An 18,285-nucleotide genomic window follows, 5' to 3' on the forward strand; every position below is an offset into this window, starting at 1 on the left:
ATATAAGTTTAATTAATTAATTTAATTACATTAAAATGCATTTATTACCAAAAAGAAATAACACACACAGAGAGAGACAGAGAGAGAGAGAGAACCAAACAAGAATATCATTTACATATATCAGAACTTATATGAAGTTACATTATAAAAAGTCTGCATTACCATCTGTTCCCAAACTAGGTCATACCTTCATAAATTTTGAGGACTAAGAGCGCGGTTACCTAATATTTAGTACATTTTTAAGATGTACTGCATATCAAAAAAATAAGAAAGTATTTCAAGGTATTGTGAAGATGAAGTATTTAAACAAAAATAAGGAAAACTTGTGGATATGATATAAGTGTGTGTGTATAGGTGTGTTTATGTGTCTGTGAATTGTGTAGTTTAACGAGTTTTTGAGTATATTTATATGTGTGTATATACGTGTAAAAGTAGTGCTCAGAAAGAGAAAGAGTGTATGGATGCATGAATGTGTGTACAGTCAGGAAGAGGATTTCATTAAGTTCTTAGTTTCCTCATAATTTAATGAGAGTAAATATTTTTTCTATATGTAAATAATGTCCATGAGGGAGGTATCATCATCATCATCATTTAACCATTATGGACTTATGTCCAGCTGTGGACGGATAATGGTTGAAATTATGAATGATGATGATGAAATATTTTTTTACCAGTCTAATAGCATGTAAATTCGTACTTCATAAAATACTTGTAACTATATCGCTAATTTTAAAAATTCATTCACGCTGTAGAAACATTTGTCAATTGATCAGTTATTCCGTTAATTCCTAAATAATTAATATTAATTACTAAATAATTTCATAAGAAAACGAAATAGAAATCAATTTATAAACTAACTTCGGTATAAAGTTCAAGTTTCATTCAATTCGTGTGTCTATTTGTAGTATTTTTTGTACTCGTATGTACGAGAGTGTTACGCAAATACTACACAATTTTTTGTGTATGGAACACAATTTTAATTTACAATGTAATGTATGTATTCAACATACATACATAATCATCACTATATAGTATAAAACAAAGTCGCTGTCGCTGTCTGTCCGTCGCTATGTATGCTTAAATCTTTAAAACTACGCAACGGATTTTGGAGCGGTTTTGTAAATAGATAGAGTGATTCAAGAGGAAGGTTTATATGTATAATACATGCATAATATTGTAGAGAAACACTGATAATTTTAGACGTTTCTAATGTGATGTGATGTAATGTGCACCCGTGCAAAGCCGGGGCGGGTCGCTAGTATGATATATATTGTTCTAAATGCGTAAGAATAGAAAGTAATTTATCTGGATTTTTTTAATAAATACTTCTTATTAAAAATATTAAAAAATAAATAATTCTTTTGAAATATTTATATAGCGCATGTTTCGGGAAAACATTCGTGTCATGGACTCGAATAAAATCTGGGATCGTAAGTTGGACACCCGGTTGAGTCTCGTAAAACGAGTATTTGCATGCTCTCACATACGCTGTGACTTTTATGCTTTCTAAAATGATTTCGCTTTTGGAACCCAATGGAATTTATAGTCATTAAAAGTTATTTTCGGGTTTTACTATTGTTTACTCGTTTATTTTATGAAAACATTACGAATGTTTGAAGCTCGGTTGCATACTTTCATAAAGTTTTAACATTAAATAACCGTCGCCTATAGACATGAGCAGTACCATGGACAGAGTATACTGTTTCGCCCATGATAACGTAACACTCCTATGCGTTGCCATTCAAACACAACTGCTTCACTGCCATATTTATTTAATATATATTTTAAATAAACAAATAAATATGGCAGTAAATTTACAGGGTACTAAGGCATGACACCTGAGTCTTTAGGAATGACAACGCATGGGGGTATCACGGGCGACATACTCGTAGTATATACTGTTTCGCCCATAATATTGCTCATGTCTGTCGGCGATGGGTACCATTTCCCATCAGGTGGGCCGTCAGCTTGTTTGCCATTCTAAGTTGTATAAAAAAAACTGTGAATACTAGTTTGCAATACCACAAGTCAACCCACAAATGACTTGAGATTATAAATGACGTCACACTTCGCTCGCACCATAATGGAGTCATACGCAGCTAGCCTTATTAGGCCATTTGTTTATTGAGAGTGCAATGTTTCCTTGATACCTATATAATGTTATGTATATATATTTTCATCTTAAAAAGAATTTTATTTTATTTCATTTAATTTATTTATTTTTCAGAAGTTCTTAAGTCGACTGTTTTTTTTTTAAGTGGGAGCACCACAGTAACTGTTTTGTCTGTTCTAACTCGATTTACGTATAAACAAATAAATGCTTTTCAAAATACAGAGTATTTGAGAATAATATCATTTTTGGAAGTAGCTTAAATTTTTAAACGACTTTCAACAATTTATACACTAGCTTTTCCCTGCGGCTTTGTCTGCGTTTTTTTTATAGAACTTAGAATGGCAAATAAGCTGATGGCCCACCTGATGGAAAGTGGTAACCGTCGCCTATAGACATGAGCAGTACCATGGACATAATAGAGTATACTGTTTCGCCCATGATCCCCCCGTGAAAATTATAATGTATTCTACATACATACATAATCAGGGGGAAAGGGATTGTTAGTAATGTAAACTGAGAATCCCATTGCTAGCAATATACTCAACCAGGTCGACCTCCTCGTGGTTCCCCCTGGTAACTATCATGGTTAATTCCTGATGAATTCATCATGATGGGCTAACTGGCCTGTTTTCATTCTCATCTATCACCCTTCACTGGTGCTCCGCCAGCGTATCCCGTTAGCGCAGGCGGGGTTACCATACCATTTTCACCCATTAAAAATAAAAACGTTAACGTTAACTGTCCACTGCTAAAAATAAGCCTTCCCTATAAGGGGAGTTTTGCCAGTAGTTGCCACGCTTGGCAAGCGGAAGGATCAAATCAAATCAAATCATTTACTGTACGAATATGGGTACATTAGATGAAAATATTATTTACATGTCCATATATATATATATATATATATATATATATATATATATATATATATAACAACATGCATATACAAAAAAAAAAGCGAGATAACATAAATGATAAAAAAAATACACAAAGCTAAATACAATTTTCGCTTGTGACTGTGCCATAGCAATACAAAATGGCCACAACTCAGTTTATTGCTTCGCCCTTAAAAGAGCAAAGCACTGATATTCTGTTGCGGCCAAAGGGAATAGGGTAACAATAAAACAATACTACCAGATTATCCGTACAATAAAAAGATAGATATACAGTAAACAGACAGATATGACAGTTTTGTTGAACGCAATAATCTATAATACTACCGGTCGGATTTGAAAATTTTTTATTTAATTTGATAGCTCAGTTTTTGAGAACAATTATAAGTTACATTGAACATCACGATACTACTACGGACGAAGCCGCGGGATGTAACTAATATTTTATATAGTTTAACACAACTGAAATTGGTTTTACTTGGACAAATGTGGGATGCGTTTTTTTATACGATTTGGAATAGAAAACAAGCTATAAACATGAATAGCACCTTGGCCATCAGTGAATACACTGTGACGCCCGATGCGTACTGTAATTTCATTAAAAACTTATGAGATAAGTTTGTTATATTTTAGCACTAAAGAAAATTTTAGTACTATAAAGTTTTTTTGTATTTGCTGTTTGAAGTCCATAGACAACAAATATCACTGGCTGTCAAAGAAACAATAATCTACGCCAACATTGTTTTTAAATCATCCAGGATATAACCTACGCTCTTAACTCACGTTATTCATTAATAAAATATAATAATAATCTGTTTAATCGTCTCTACAAATGGCGTTGACCATAAACACGCAACGACCTTAGGGTTATGGTGAGCTTGTATATATTTTTTATGTAGATATTAACATCAAATAAGTAGGCCAGCGCAATTAGCAGCAGGAGGTTAATGTGACAAATTAAAAAGGCATGCACTCGTGGCATGTAAGTATCATACAACCATTAGCACGGGGTATTTCTCTCACGACCATACTTAACCTGAACTAAAAAAGTAATGAAATTAAAAAAAAATACAGGTATATAAATTTAAAAAGTACTCGATTTTTACTCAAATTTAATAGTCCGTACTTTTTAAGTTTATGAATATTGTTTTGGCAGTGCGATATAATATATTCATGTCGATTCTATTTTCAAAATTTCAAATATTAATTTTATTTTTTTTTCTTTTTACAGTTATGTTGCCAACTACCATAAATAATGTTTTTATTAATAAACTAATACTTTTTGTTGCCTACTCATATATTATTAATGAAAAAAAAAAACAATAATTTAATGGTCTTTGCATATGACGCGTTTATAAAAAATAAATAAATAAATACAAAAGTTATTAAATTTATAGAGACTACTTTTCGGCTATGCTATAAGAATAAAGATTCTCTTTTTTATAAAAAAAAAAATCCTTTATTATTCTTGTTGTAGCCTGATGATAAATTACTATAAACAACACTTGCACTTTCATGTAGTAACAAAAACATGCTTTCTTCTTTTCATTTAAGAATTTCCTCTTGTCGGGGCAACTAATTTATGCTTTAATTTAATTATTTATATGAATTCATACATTAGGTGTCATGTCGTATAAGGAGGTCAAAGATATGGTCTGGAACAAAGCTGGCTGGATGAGAATAAAAACACAACGGTAGTAACAAATTTATAATACATGAAATATTCCTTTATATGAAATTTCTTTTTAAAAGGCCGGCAGCACACCTGCAATGCCGTAGGTGTTGTGGGTGACCATGGGCGGCGGTAGTCACTTACCATCAGGTGAGCCGCATGTATATATATGTATATATATATATATATTAAAACGAAATCGTTAATAAAAAACAAATACCGATTGGAAATTTCCAATTTAAATAAATGTTACGATTTGACAAATAGGCGATACAATTTTATTATAAAAATTTAAGTAACTGTAATTATAGTAATTAACCGTTTGCGGTAAATGTACAGTTAGGCGGCATCAAACGCTTTTTAGTTTTACTACAGACTGCACTAGCGAACTGGGCTAATAAGGCGAATAAATCGGTGGTAATAACTTATCGCCAATGTACTTACGGAAGGAGATCACTATATTTTGTACTAGCTATTCGCACTGGTTTCGCACGTGTAGATACATAGAAAAATAAGTTTATATTCGTTTTAATGTTGTTGTTTTTGTTGTAGTTATTATTGTTCACCTATGTTCAGCAGTGGACAGATGGGTAATGGCTGAGATGATGATGATTAGATTAGTAGTTAGATTTAATTAGCAACCTTTTGATAAATTTGAGTATCAAATTATAATTTTGTTATTGTAATTTTTTTTTATGCAACTTAGAATGGCAAACAAGCTAATGGTCCACCTGATGGAAAGTGTTCACCGTCGCCTATAGACACGAGCAGTACTATGGACATAACAGAGTATACTGTTTCGCCTGTGTTACCCTCCATGCGTTGCCATTCCTGAGGTCTCAGATGTTATTCCTCTGTACCCTGTAAATTCACGCTATATCCCACCCTTCAAACCATATTCATAGGTATCTCAATTTTTTTAAAATAATATATAACCTATGTTACTTGCCTGATAATGTAGCTTTCTATAAGTGAAAGAATTTTTAAAATCGGTCCAATAGTTTATTAGATTATAAACAAACAAAGTTGCGGGTAAAAGCTAGTACAAAAAATTCTACTATGATTCTTACTCGGATGAAGCGGGATTAATAACATTTGAAAACTATAATGACAACTAGAAGATTTCGAATCTAAGACCTAATTTTCGAAAAGCAACATACACATAACTGCACTACAGCGGACTCGTAAAAATAGAACGTTAAAGGAAACACGTTCGAGCAAAGTTAGTTATTGAAACAAAAAGGATATAAAATAGTCCACTGATTAATAAGAAATAGTTGTAGGGCGTTAAATTTTATATTTCGAACGTAAAACAAGCCTTTCTAATTACAAGTGTTACGTTCGGAAACCATTAAAATACGAGTAAATTTTATTGTGACTGTCGCAATAAAACTGTATTACTGAACATGCTCAATGCATGTTCAATAAATTATTGGAAAATTAGTTTCTGCCTTGATCTTTCTAAGACAGTATTTTTTGACGCAACATAGAATGACAAATAAGCTGACGGCTCACCTGATGGATGAATCTTTAATTTCTTTATGAGCAATATTGAGCTTCATATTAAGTTTTTATCCTTCATCTTTCAAAGTTTTGATTTCAGAAGTGTCAACAAGAATATTAGGTAGACTTTCGTTTAAAAGGGAATGGTACTTCAGAATCGATATACATTTATCTGATGAGTTGTACTCGTGTGTAAGGTATGTCGTGTATGTGTGTTCAGTGTATGAAATTAAGAAGGAGCATTAGAAATAGGTTTATTTTCATACAACTATAAACTACTGGCCGGTTGTAATTTAAAAAGAGAAGTTTTGTACAACGTAGAAAAAAGAGAATATTATTTTATCTATGGTCTTAATGTTAAAGATAAGGTATCGATAGTTGCGTGGGTGTCGGTAGAGCCGAGCACAGTCGAGTCAGCGGTCGACCTTCTGTTTATATGTCAACAACAATACTTAAGGACAAACACACGGACATTACAACATCGTTATTTCCAAAACTTAATAACTCAATATTACTTGTAAATAAAATTAGACCATAGTCAATCAATGTTAACAACATTAAACTATGTATATAAAACTAATAAAGAAATTGTATAACGCAGGTATTTACTTAGCGTTAAAATAGTGATTTCAATTCAATAGTGGCAGCACTTTTCACTTTTCTTTATAGGCAATTGAGAATAACAAATTGACTGGAAACGGAAAGAGGAAGTAGTCGTCGACTACACAAAAAAAAATCAAAAACTATTAGAAGGTTATTAAGGTATAAGAGCTGCTACAATTTTAAAATAGCCAGAAAAAAAAAAAAAAAGTTTTTTTAAGATTTTTTAAATTATAATATTTTTCGGTGCCTATTGACATTTGTTTTGATAAAGGACTGCAGTCTGAACGACCTTGGAATATCAAGATATTTCGAATTTAGAAATAATTACTATGACTCACTATGATGCCATTATTATCTTTTTAATAACCACACCCAAGTCTAAGGTTATTGAGATAAATTTTATTGCTCAGAGATAAATTGTATTGACTTGTCTCTAATTTTTTGGCTGTATGACGCGACATCTTTGCTAAATTTTAAAACGATTTTGTTAATTCATTTTCCATAACTTATTTGGTAGTAATTTTTGGACGATAAACTATCGATACCTTGTATAAGTATGACATTTTTTTTTGTATGTGATTTTTTATTTTTTTTATTATTTTATGTTGACATTGTATAAAATTGTATATAACCCTTGCAATAAATAAATTTGACTTGCAATAATATACGGATTTTTTTTTATATATATAATAATGATTGGATATTTTGATATCAATAAAAATCCAAATGTATTTTCTTTTAAATTTTGCACACCTACCTATGTTATGCCATCTATATGTTTTTTTTCCATTGTCCATTCCATGTCGCTATGTTTCAATGCGACAACCTTCATATATTGTCTATCTTATACATTTACAGTTTTTTGCCCCTTTTTTATAATATAATTATAATAATATTTTATAATATATATATATATATATATATATATATATATATATATATATATATATATATATATATATATATATATATAATATAAAAAATATATATGTACCTACTTGTGTTCGTTACTAGTTTAGATATTTGGTTCCGTTTTTCTTGCCAATTTTTGTTAATATATTCTTTGTAAAATTTAAAAATGTAGTTCTTTTGCTATTATCATTTATAATATACTGTAAGTTATCCACCTATATGTTAATAACCTGTATTTCTGCTCCCCACTGCTATCCATCCCTCAATCATGAAGTTCCTTTAGTCGCTTCTTACGACGCCCACGGTAAAGGAAGGAGTAGACTATTCTATTTCGATGTATCATCGTTTTATTTGTGCTAATAGCCCCAAATGTTCGGACGACATTCCAATAGAACTGATTTAATCCAAATTGATGTTATAATCAGTAGCGTATGGCCTTATGAGCGCATCCGTTTTGTAATACTTTCGCTCGTTACGTCAACTTACCGGTTTTGGTGTATATCTGTCGATGTTTGCGAAATAATACCTCCTCTGGTGTTCTTTAATGTTTTTAAGCGATTTTAAAAATGGAACAGTCTCTCGATTCGATTGTATTTTTAAATTACTTCAAAAATAAGAAGGTTCTCAATTTGGTTTTTGTTTTTTTTTATGTTTCTTATCTCATAACAAATGTTCTAAACCGATTTGGAAAGTGCTTTTTTTTTATCTGAAAGGATACACTTACAGATTGGTCTCAGAGAAATTTTATCAAAATCGGTTTAGTTGTTAATTTTACGCTTGGCAGGCGGTTTGGCAACTGCAGTTAGGCTTTGGTGATGTTTTAAGAGGGACGCTGCTGTCCACTGCTTGGCCATTAAGTTCCCTTAGTCGCCTCTTACGACACCCACGGGAAAGGAAGGGTTGGTCCATTCTATGCTAGGAACATATACACATTGTGTTAGTAGGTAGTGAAATAGTAATAATACAATGTTATTCACTGTTCTATCTAGTACAATGTTGGAAATTTACTCTTTTATTTTTTTTCTCTTTTTTTTCAAGAGGGTGAGGGAGAAAGATTAAAAAAAATAGTGAAAGTGGTGAGTCTCCCACCATATTTATTAATATGATGCTTAGTTTTTTCCGCACCCAAATATTTTTTCTGTACACTATGTTTATTGATATGTGAGACTTAAAAATTATTGTCGAAAGTAAGTATGTTGTAGTTTTTTTTATACAACTTAGAATGGCAAACAAGCTGACGGCCCACCTGATGGAAAGCGGTAACCGTCGCCTATAGACATGAGCAGTACCATGGACATAACAGAGTATACTGTTTCGCCCATGATACCCCCCATGCGTTGCCATTTATGGGGACTCAGGTGTCATTCCTCTGTACCCTATAAATTCACGCCATATTCCTCCCTTCAAACCGAAACACAGCCATGCAAACACAAGTGCTTCACGGTTGAAACACGAATGGGACAGAGGTAACCAAGCAAACGACTTTTGTACAAAGTCTCCCTCTGGTGTAAGAAACGAAGAACGACATTTTTCAATTCTTTACACCGTTTTGAAGTAGATGAAGTTATTGGCTTCCAATAATTTTGATTGCATTCTGTATTTATTATATATGAATATATTAGGAATCCGGATCTTTAGTGCAACAAATGGCGTAAACGGCTTGACAGATTATAAATTAGGTATCGTTTTATTGTGGGAGTATGTGTAAAGCGTATTCTGGGCTACACGATGTTAGTATAAAATAAATATAGTGGTAATAAACTGTCACAAATGTGTGAAATATAGCAGTTGAGTTTCTTGGTATTTTGTCTATTAGTTTTAGATGTGGCAGTGAAATTAGATAGGTAGATATATGTTTTTCTTGCATTACTTATAACATACCAAAGGGAGACTTTGTACAAAAGTCGATTGCTTGGGTACCTCTGTCCCATTCGTGTTTCAACCGTAAAGCAGTTGTGTTTGTATGGCTGTGTTTCGGTTTGAAGGGTAGGATATGGCGTGAATTTACTGGGTACAGAGGATAACACCTGAGTCCTCAGGAATGGCAACGCATGGGGGGTATCATGAGCGAAACAGTATACTCTGTTATGTCCACGGTACTGCTCATGTCTATAGGCGACAGTTACTACTTTCCATCAGGTGGGCCGTCAGCTTGTTTGCCATTCTAAGTTGTATAAAAAAAAAAACATAAATAACAACAGCATACACAGTAAAGTGATTAAAAAATACATATACAAGAAAAAAGCTAAATATATAAGACCAGTAACAATTTTTTTTCTTTCATGCGTGTACCATAGTAACACAAAATGGTCGTAACTGGTTTTATTGGGATTACAGGGTACGAAGGCATAATATTTTAGTCCGGGGGAAAAGGAATTGTCAGTAATGAGGATTAGTGGCCCTATTGCTAGCAATATTCATTGTCAGGTCGACTACCTCGTAGTTGAATTCGTTACGGTGGGCTAACTGACCAGCTTCATTCTCATGTATCATCCCTCACTGGTGACTCGCCAGTGTATACTGATAGCACTGATGGGGTTACCATTCCATTATAATAAATTAAAAAAAAAAAACCTCTTTGTCCTTAGAAGTGGCGTCAACGATGCTGTACATGTCATGACAGTTACCACTTTCCATCAAATAGACTGTAAGCATATTCGCCATTATAAGTGTCATAAAAAATATGTAGTTTACTTAGTTTCTATAATATTTAAAGTAAGATCGTCAGCCATGTTGTATCATTAATTCAGTTTCAAGCTAAAGGTCAGTATTTTGGTCGTAGACCAAGGTTATTATTATTTACATAAAGAAGTGAAAAATAATTTGACATGACGTGTATTATGAATAAAAACCTAGCATAGGCTTCTATTAATACTTACTTGAACGGTTACGTGTTCGTTAATCTACCAGCCACAGTCTCTAAACCATTGTTTCTTATCCCGAGAGTCCCGACCCTTGGGGGGGTCGCGTTTGTTATTAAATGGGGTCGCAGCGTGTTGAAAAATATTAAGACCTCGAAAGATTCGTTTCACGTAGTGATGCGCGACTTTACTAATTCGACTACTAATTATTCGAATATGCAATTCATTTGGATTATTCGAATGATTTTAAAATAATTCGACTACTAATTTCATCCGATTATAAATTTCATTTATTATACGGTTCTACTGATAGCTAAAAAGTAACCGTAACGGCAAGAATCTGATCGTACTTTACTCGCTTGTTGATTTGTTTTATTTCTTTTAGAACTACTTTTTGTTATATGTTTACCACTGTTACAGCATTAGGTTTATCATCTTATATAATGTTCATCCGATTTCTAATTATCATAATATATATATATATATATATATATATATATATATATATATATATATATATATATATATATATATATATATATATATATATATATATATTTTTTTAATTCAATTCACTCATAATCTTATTTTCTGATATTGCTCACAACTTGGGTTACATGTTTGTTTTTATTATTTACTTCATTTTCTCGCACTGTATAATTATGTTAAAGTGAATGCTATGAATACCCATAATAGGCATGTGCATTAATATTGTATTGTATTTAATGTTTGTTATACATATATGTTATAATGCAATATGCTGTTGGTGTTCCTTAAATAAATAAAATGATAAAATTCGAGTAATAACGTGATTGATCTATTGTATGGGATGAAAATGGAGTGGTAACCCTTACATCTCCTCAGGAATGGCAACGCATGGGGTGTATTATGGGCGAAACAGTATACTCTGTTATGTCCATGGCACTGCTCATGTCTATAGGCGTCGGTTATCACTTTCCACCAGGTGGACCGTCAGTTTGTTTGCCATTCTAATTCTAAGTTGCATAAAAAACAGTTTAAGTATGCACTGGAGAGTTACCAGTGAGTTATGTTAGGATGATGGATGATGGATAGCATCATAGTGATGATATCACCAGGAATTAACCACGATTGTTAAATTATCAGGGTATATTATTATTGATGGGGTCGATAGTCTCCACAACCAAAAATGCGCTTCCTTGAGCTACTTATATTGTATACAATTGTGTTTTGCGGAATTTTGCCACCTATAACTGTTCATCAACTTTTGTAATGTATTTTATTATAAAAAAATTATTGTACATAATTTACATTGGACACATTAAAATATTTAATATACAATGGCGGACTTATCCTACAGAGGGATCTCTTACAGTCAACCTTTGAGAAGTTGCTTTGGAACTTTTTTGATGCTGACTGTACCGACAAACGGTAAGACAAAAGGTGGATAAGAACAACGGTTGCCGTTGCAATGCCGTTCCGGGTCGCCGCGTGATACGGACGCCATCTGGTGGCCGCACCTGGTATAGGGTCAAATATGATTTATAATATGGGGAGATGAATAACTCTGGATTGTTTTTATAACTGCTTATTTTTTAAGTAACTTACAATGGCAAAAAAGCTGACGGCTAAACGGATGATTTCTCCGTCTATTTTTAAATAATTTTGAATATTATTCCTTTATACGAAAATATAGATATAGATATATATATATATATATATATATATATATATATATATATATATATATATATATATATATATATATATATATATATATATATATATATATATATATATATATATATATATATATAATGTATATCAATAATTACTAGTACCGCAATCGAGTATTCTGACACTTCCCTGGGAGAAAAATGCTTTTACCATTAAGTTTGCCATGTACACATATTTGTACTAATGAATAAATAAATAAATAAAATAGATAGTCTTATTGTTGTACAATATATTTATTATATTTTTTTTCTTTAATGCACCACTTAAAGAAAAATATATATGGGTAAAACAATCTCTTCCATACAACCTATGGGTAGAGGACAAAAAAAATATTATACCTATCTTTTGTGTTGGTATCTGTTGAGATAAAATTAAAAAAAAAATTAGCCTAAATTATTTATGATACATTTTTTATCACTCTTACCTTTGTTACATAATTTGGTTGTATGATGTATTACATTCACCTGATTGTTATCAGTCGTCATATATGGGCATACATTTTTATGTATTTTCTTATGAATTTATATAACCCATACATACATGTATATAACCATATGTTATTCAGTCCGCATTCATATTTGAAAACAAGCAGCGCATACAAATAAATGTTGACGTACAACGACACGGAATATCGGATTGTAAGTAGAACGAAAATTTAGAATCGTCTAAAATATGGCATATCCTCTATAATGTAGGTGCCTCCGATCAAACTGTTTATAATTACTTCTCTCCATCCAAAGGTTGCCTGGAAGAGATCGCTCTTAGCGATAAGTCCGCCCATTGTTTTCTCATTGTGATTATTTCTTATAATTGTTTATATTTATAATAAGTTTACTATTGTAATCTTTTGGAGGAAACAATAAAGAGTAAATATATCTATCTAATCTTTTTCTTTTCTTTCCCGTGGGTGTCGTTAGGGTAATTAAGGGAACTTAACGGTCGAGGGATGGGCAGCAGTGTCCTTTTTAAAACATCACCAAAAGCCAAATTGCATTTGCTAACCCATCTGCCAAGCGTGGCAATTATTAGCAAAATCTTCTAATGGTAAATTGCCATGAGGAGCGTCCGTGCCTTATGGCAGTCTATGGGGAGGTCTGTGTTCAGCAGTGGACAGATAGCTTGGACAGATGTGATGATGATGATAATAGTGAGTCCTGGCTGTGAACTTGTAATTATCATAATACATTAATGGATAAATTAATCCATTAATCATTAATCCATAGAGAAAAATGTCAACGTATTTTTTTTTTTTTGTAATGGGTGAAAATGGTATGGTTACCCCGCCTGCGCTAACAGGATACGCTGATGGAGCACCAGTGAAGGGTGATCGATGAGAATGAAAACAGTTCAGTTAGCCCATCATGATGAATTCCTCAGGAATTAACCATGATAGTTTCGAGGGGGAACCGCGAGGAGGTCGACCTGGTTGGGTATATTGCTAGCAATGGGATGCTTAGTCTTCATTACTAATAATGTCTTTCCCCCCAATGTCAACGTATTAGGCACGAGTGTTACGGGGGGGGGGGATTATAAGAGATTTATGACTCTGTTACTAGCAATAGCAATATACGCTATCAGGTCGACCTCCACGGGGTACCATCTGATAATTCCTAGTGAATTAATCACGAAGAGTTGACTGACTTACCTTTATCCCCATTCATCATCCTTCACTAGTGACAGTCAGTGTATACTAATAGCGGATTTTTTAATTCGAGTTTTTCGAAAATGCACGAGAGAGCTTCGTTGCGCTATCTCTAAGGATATCTTCAAAAAATAAATTATAGGTTGTCACTGTATAGACTAATGTACTCATTGTATTCAATCTTTAAGTATTTGAGAATCAATAAAGAACTTTTTTTTTTTTTATACAACTTAGAATGGCAAACAAGCTGACGGCCCACCTGATGGAAAGTGGTAACTGTCGACTATAGACATGAGCAGTACCATGGACATAACAGAGTATACTCTTTCGCCCATGATACACCCCATGCGTTGCCATCCTTGAGGAGTCAGGTGTTATTCCTCTGTACTCAGTAAATTTACGCCATATCCCATCCTTCAAACCGAAACACAGCCATGCAAACACAGCTGTTTCACGGTAGAAACACGAATGGGACAGAGGTATCCAAGCAATCGACTTTTGTACAAAGTCTCCGTCTTCAAGTCATTTTAATTTTGCAACAATTTCTTTTAATGTCTTTTAATAAATAGATTGATTAATTTAATTTTGTTATTTGATTTGAAGTCTTATTAATATAAATACATTCGAAAATTTATAACGATACAGGGATGGATGTTTGTTACTCTTTCACACAAAAACTACTGAACCGATTTTAATGAAATTTGGTACACAGGTGGGTTATATTCTTGCTTAGTATATAGGATACTTTATGTATTGATACACGCGAACAAAGCCGCAGGATATACCTAGTACTCCATATTTGTAATGATGATATTTGACAATAGGCTATGATACGGAAAATAAGTCAAATTAAAAAAGGGTCCAAGTATAGAATATAGAATGTTACGTATTTACATAGTTGTAAAGGTAAAAGTATGTTAAGGAATAAAAAATATACATAATAAAGTTATTTTTCGCTGAAATTACATCATTATTAAAAATACTTCGATCATTCGTCAATAGGCTGGTACCTTGGTCTTTTAAAATAACGACCTCGATGGTAATGTATTAAATTATATTTCATTCTACTAAATTAGGTAATTATGTGATACGTGCTGTTTATAAGAACTTTGTAAATTATTTTAATATTTGGGAAATATGTTTAGTTCTATTAACATTTTATATATATTTTTTTTTCACATCGACATTTCTACATATATCATACTTATCATCATAATTAATGTGTATTAAATACAACAAATATTATAATTTAAGAGTTTTAAACATCCATGACCCAAATAAATTAATTACACCCAGTTTTAATATTCAATAAAACACAAGTGTTCAATGCTGGTGTACTGAAGCAGTAAACGGATTCAACACCTACACGATTAAATACCCATTTTCAAACTATTTACAACATCACATAAAATTTGAACGACCGTTTTGTTACACATAGGCAACATATTCATCGCGCCTTTGTCGATTCCGATAGATACACACACTGTATCTGTAAATATGTGAAAACAAATCCTAAGAAACCTGTCCTGGCTTAGATAGACGATAAGTTGCAAAAACAACAAAAATCAAGCCTCCAATATTGCGTTCATGTCCAAAAATATACATCGATGCGACATCCTACAAAACACAATTTATTTTCGTAAGATACTATAAAAGGAACTTGAAAAAACAAAAAGAGCGTTAATTGAAATCAATAAGACGGCTTACCTTGATAATCCGTATTATATTTTGACAGCTGGTGCACGTCAACAAAGCAAACAATAGCCATGCACTTGTCTAGGCGTCGTAATTACCTTTTACAATTCAGAATTTAAATTCACACAAACTGTCACTGCTTACACTTTCGAAATTTGAATTCAAAATTTCGTAAGTCGACCACTGGCGACCGTGTGCACTGAATCGTTTGTTTCGAGTTTTTGAAAATGGAACGTCGAACGCACCGCGGCGTGCGCACGCGTACAGAATCGCGCGCAACACTGACTTGAGAATGGTCGGCCATTTTCTTAGCGCGTGGTGGGAGAGGCACCGAAATAGGAAATAAAATGGAAAAGAAGGCAGCCTTAGGTCTTACAAACAAGCCTGATCATTAAGCCCTAGAAGTCTTTAGGTTCGCGTATAAAGAGAAATAGGCTTGAATCTGTTTAGAAAAAAAAACTTCTACGTTTGACATGGAATTATATAATACCTTTTGGGCTTTTGTGCTTAAATTGAAAGACGATGGTTATAACTTTAAACATTAAGATAGTATCACTTTGTTTGGTACTAGCCAAGAAAAGAACACGTAACCTAGATTGTGGTCTGATATTGATATTCATATTAAGCTTTAGTTTAAAATAATTATATCAATTTTAGCTTTAGCCATTCAGTATATTTAAAAAGGATATTTTTGATACAGGTTTGTTTTTTTTTTTATTTGTTTATACTGTAATAGTAACATATAAAAATGCAGTCCATGAAATACTAAACTGTTATCGTAGCTTGTAACACAAAAAAACATAGTGCACGTTCCCGACCTTGAAAAAACCTTGGTTAGTTTTTTGAAAAACTTCATGCTGTAATCTTATTAATAGTATGTCAATCTAAAAGAATATGTAACTTAATCAGAGCTAGAATTCATAGATCTTCTATTTTTTCTAATTTCAGATCTAAGCTCTTCGCCTAAGTGAAGAAGGTAAGAAAAGCTTAGATCTATTAGAGCATGGTAAGAATTCTACTTAATAACTGGTATATTTTTTATTCGAAAATTAAAATTCCTTACCTTACTAACCTGCATATTCACCTAAAAGAACAAATTAAGAAAAACTTAGTACAAATAGACCACAGTTAGAATTCTGATACAAATATAGGAATTCTTACATTCTACATGCACTTCCTCAGAGCATAGCCAGTATCGTCATATCATATCATCCTTTAACTGTCCACTGCTGAACATAAACCTTCCCCTTAGGGGGTTTTGCCAGTAGTTGCCATGCTTGGTAGGCGGATTAGCAACTGCAGTTAGTTTTTGGAGATGCTTTAAGAGGGACGCTGTTGCCCAACCCTCGCCCTCCCTTAGTCGCCTCTTACGACACCCACGGGAAAACAAGTATGGCCTATTCTATGTCGGGACCACACGGCCCAGAACATAGCCAGAATATTCAGTTGTAAACAGGAATCTTCAGACCTACTACGAATTCTCTTTCCGATCACGTGTTTCCTCCTACCTGTAATCCTGTGGCATTTAAGCGGGGAATGAAGAGATGCATTTGTAGGCTGTCAAAATAACAATCGTTAACACAGTATAAATTCCTTCGATGGCGACACTTACATTTGGACCACATTGCTTGCTTACCATCAGGTGGGACGTGGTCACTTTGATTAACTCCTATAAAAGAAAATTTCGTCTAAAGATATCGTTAAGAAAAGTGTAAGTATCTCCGATCGTAGCTTGATAAGACCGCCTTTTGTACCTTTATGTGTATATTTCAATCTGTATTTATGTTACTGTATTTCACTTGAATTATTCACTTGTCATTGTATATTTTTGTTCATGGTGCAATAAAGAGTTAAATAAATAAATAATGAGTACTACATTCTCTATTCCAAGTAATATGTATATACCAAATTTAATGACAGTCGCTGATCGCCGTTAAGGCGCCGAGAGGCGACAAGCAAACAAATTCATAATATCTATTTTCCAATTTTATTTAAGAGACCCCAATCAAAATTCATATAGTTGTAACTTAACTACTTCGAATTCCATATTTGCTCACATTACTTTAGAAGGCGTTTTCAGTATCGGTATTAGGTTATACTAATGTTAGTTATTAAAAAGTTGCATTTCAAACTAAAAATCAAAGTTTTATTGTTATAAATTTCGAAAGCACTATATTTTATATTACATTATATTTTATTGTAATGTTGTAATAACTACCGGTTTAATTTACTACTAAAAAAGATTGAATGTCAGTTAGGCTCGCGCTCGCATCACAGTGGCTCATGACTAAGGATCACGAATTGATCTCGAAAAAGAAAAATAAATTTTATCTATGTAAAAGCAAGTCTAAGGCGAATATTATTATATCTAACAAGACAAAATGAATGAAACATATTTAGATGAACATCGCCGTTGATAATAAAAAATAGAAAATAAAAAAAATCAGAGTTCCTCAAATAGTAAACTGTTTACAATTCAATTAATAAATTTAGGATTTTTGAAAAAGAGCACAGAATTTTAAATCGAGGAATTTTTCTAGCAACTATATTTAGCTTAAAACTCAACTACTATTATGGCAACTATTGGCAAAACCCACTAATGGGGGGGCCTCTGTTCAGCAGTGGACAGTAACGGCTGATATAATAATGATAATATAAAATTAATCAGAGCCAGATAG

The 18,285-nt window shown here is 32.6% G+C and overlaps 1 protein-coding gene across 2 annotated transcripts in view; it reads right to left on the reverse strand.

Annotated features, from left to right (window-relative positions):
- The window catches only part of LOC113521407 (uncharacterized), a 142,038-nt gene extending 126,154 nt beyond the window's left edge, over positions 1 to 15,884 (reverse strand). For both annotated transcript variants that reach the window (XM_052902939.1, XM_052902938.1), the window contains exon 1: positions 15,620 to 15,884. The gene's annotated coding sequence lies outside the window, so the exon portion shown is untranslated. The remainder of the gene's footprint in view (positions 1 to 15,619) is intronic.
- Positions 15,885 to 18,285: the final 2,401 nt, after the last annotated feature.

The sequence above is a fragment of the Galleria mellonella genome, unplaced genomic scaffold (genome assembly GCF_026898425.1).
Source record: "Galleria mellonella isolate WM207_F2 unplaced genomic scaffold, CSIRO_AGI_GalMel_v1 utg99, whole genome shotgun sequence".
In the NCBI taxonomy this organism is placed as follows: Eukaryota; Metazoa; Arthropoda; class Insecta; order Lepidoptera; family Pyralidae; genus Galleria; species Galleria mellonella.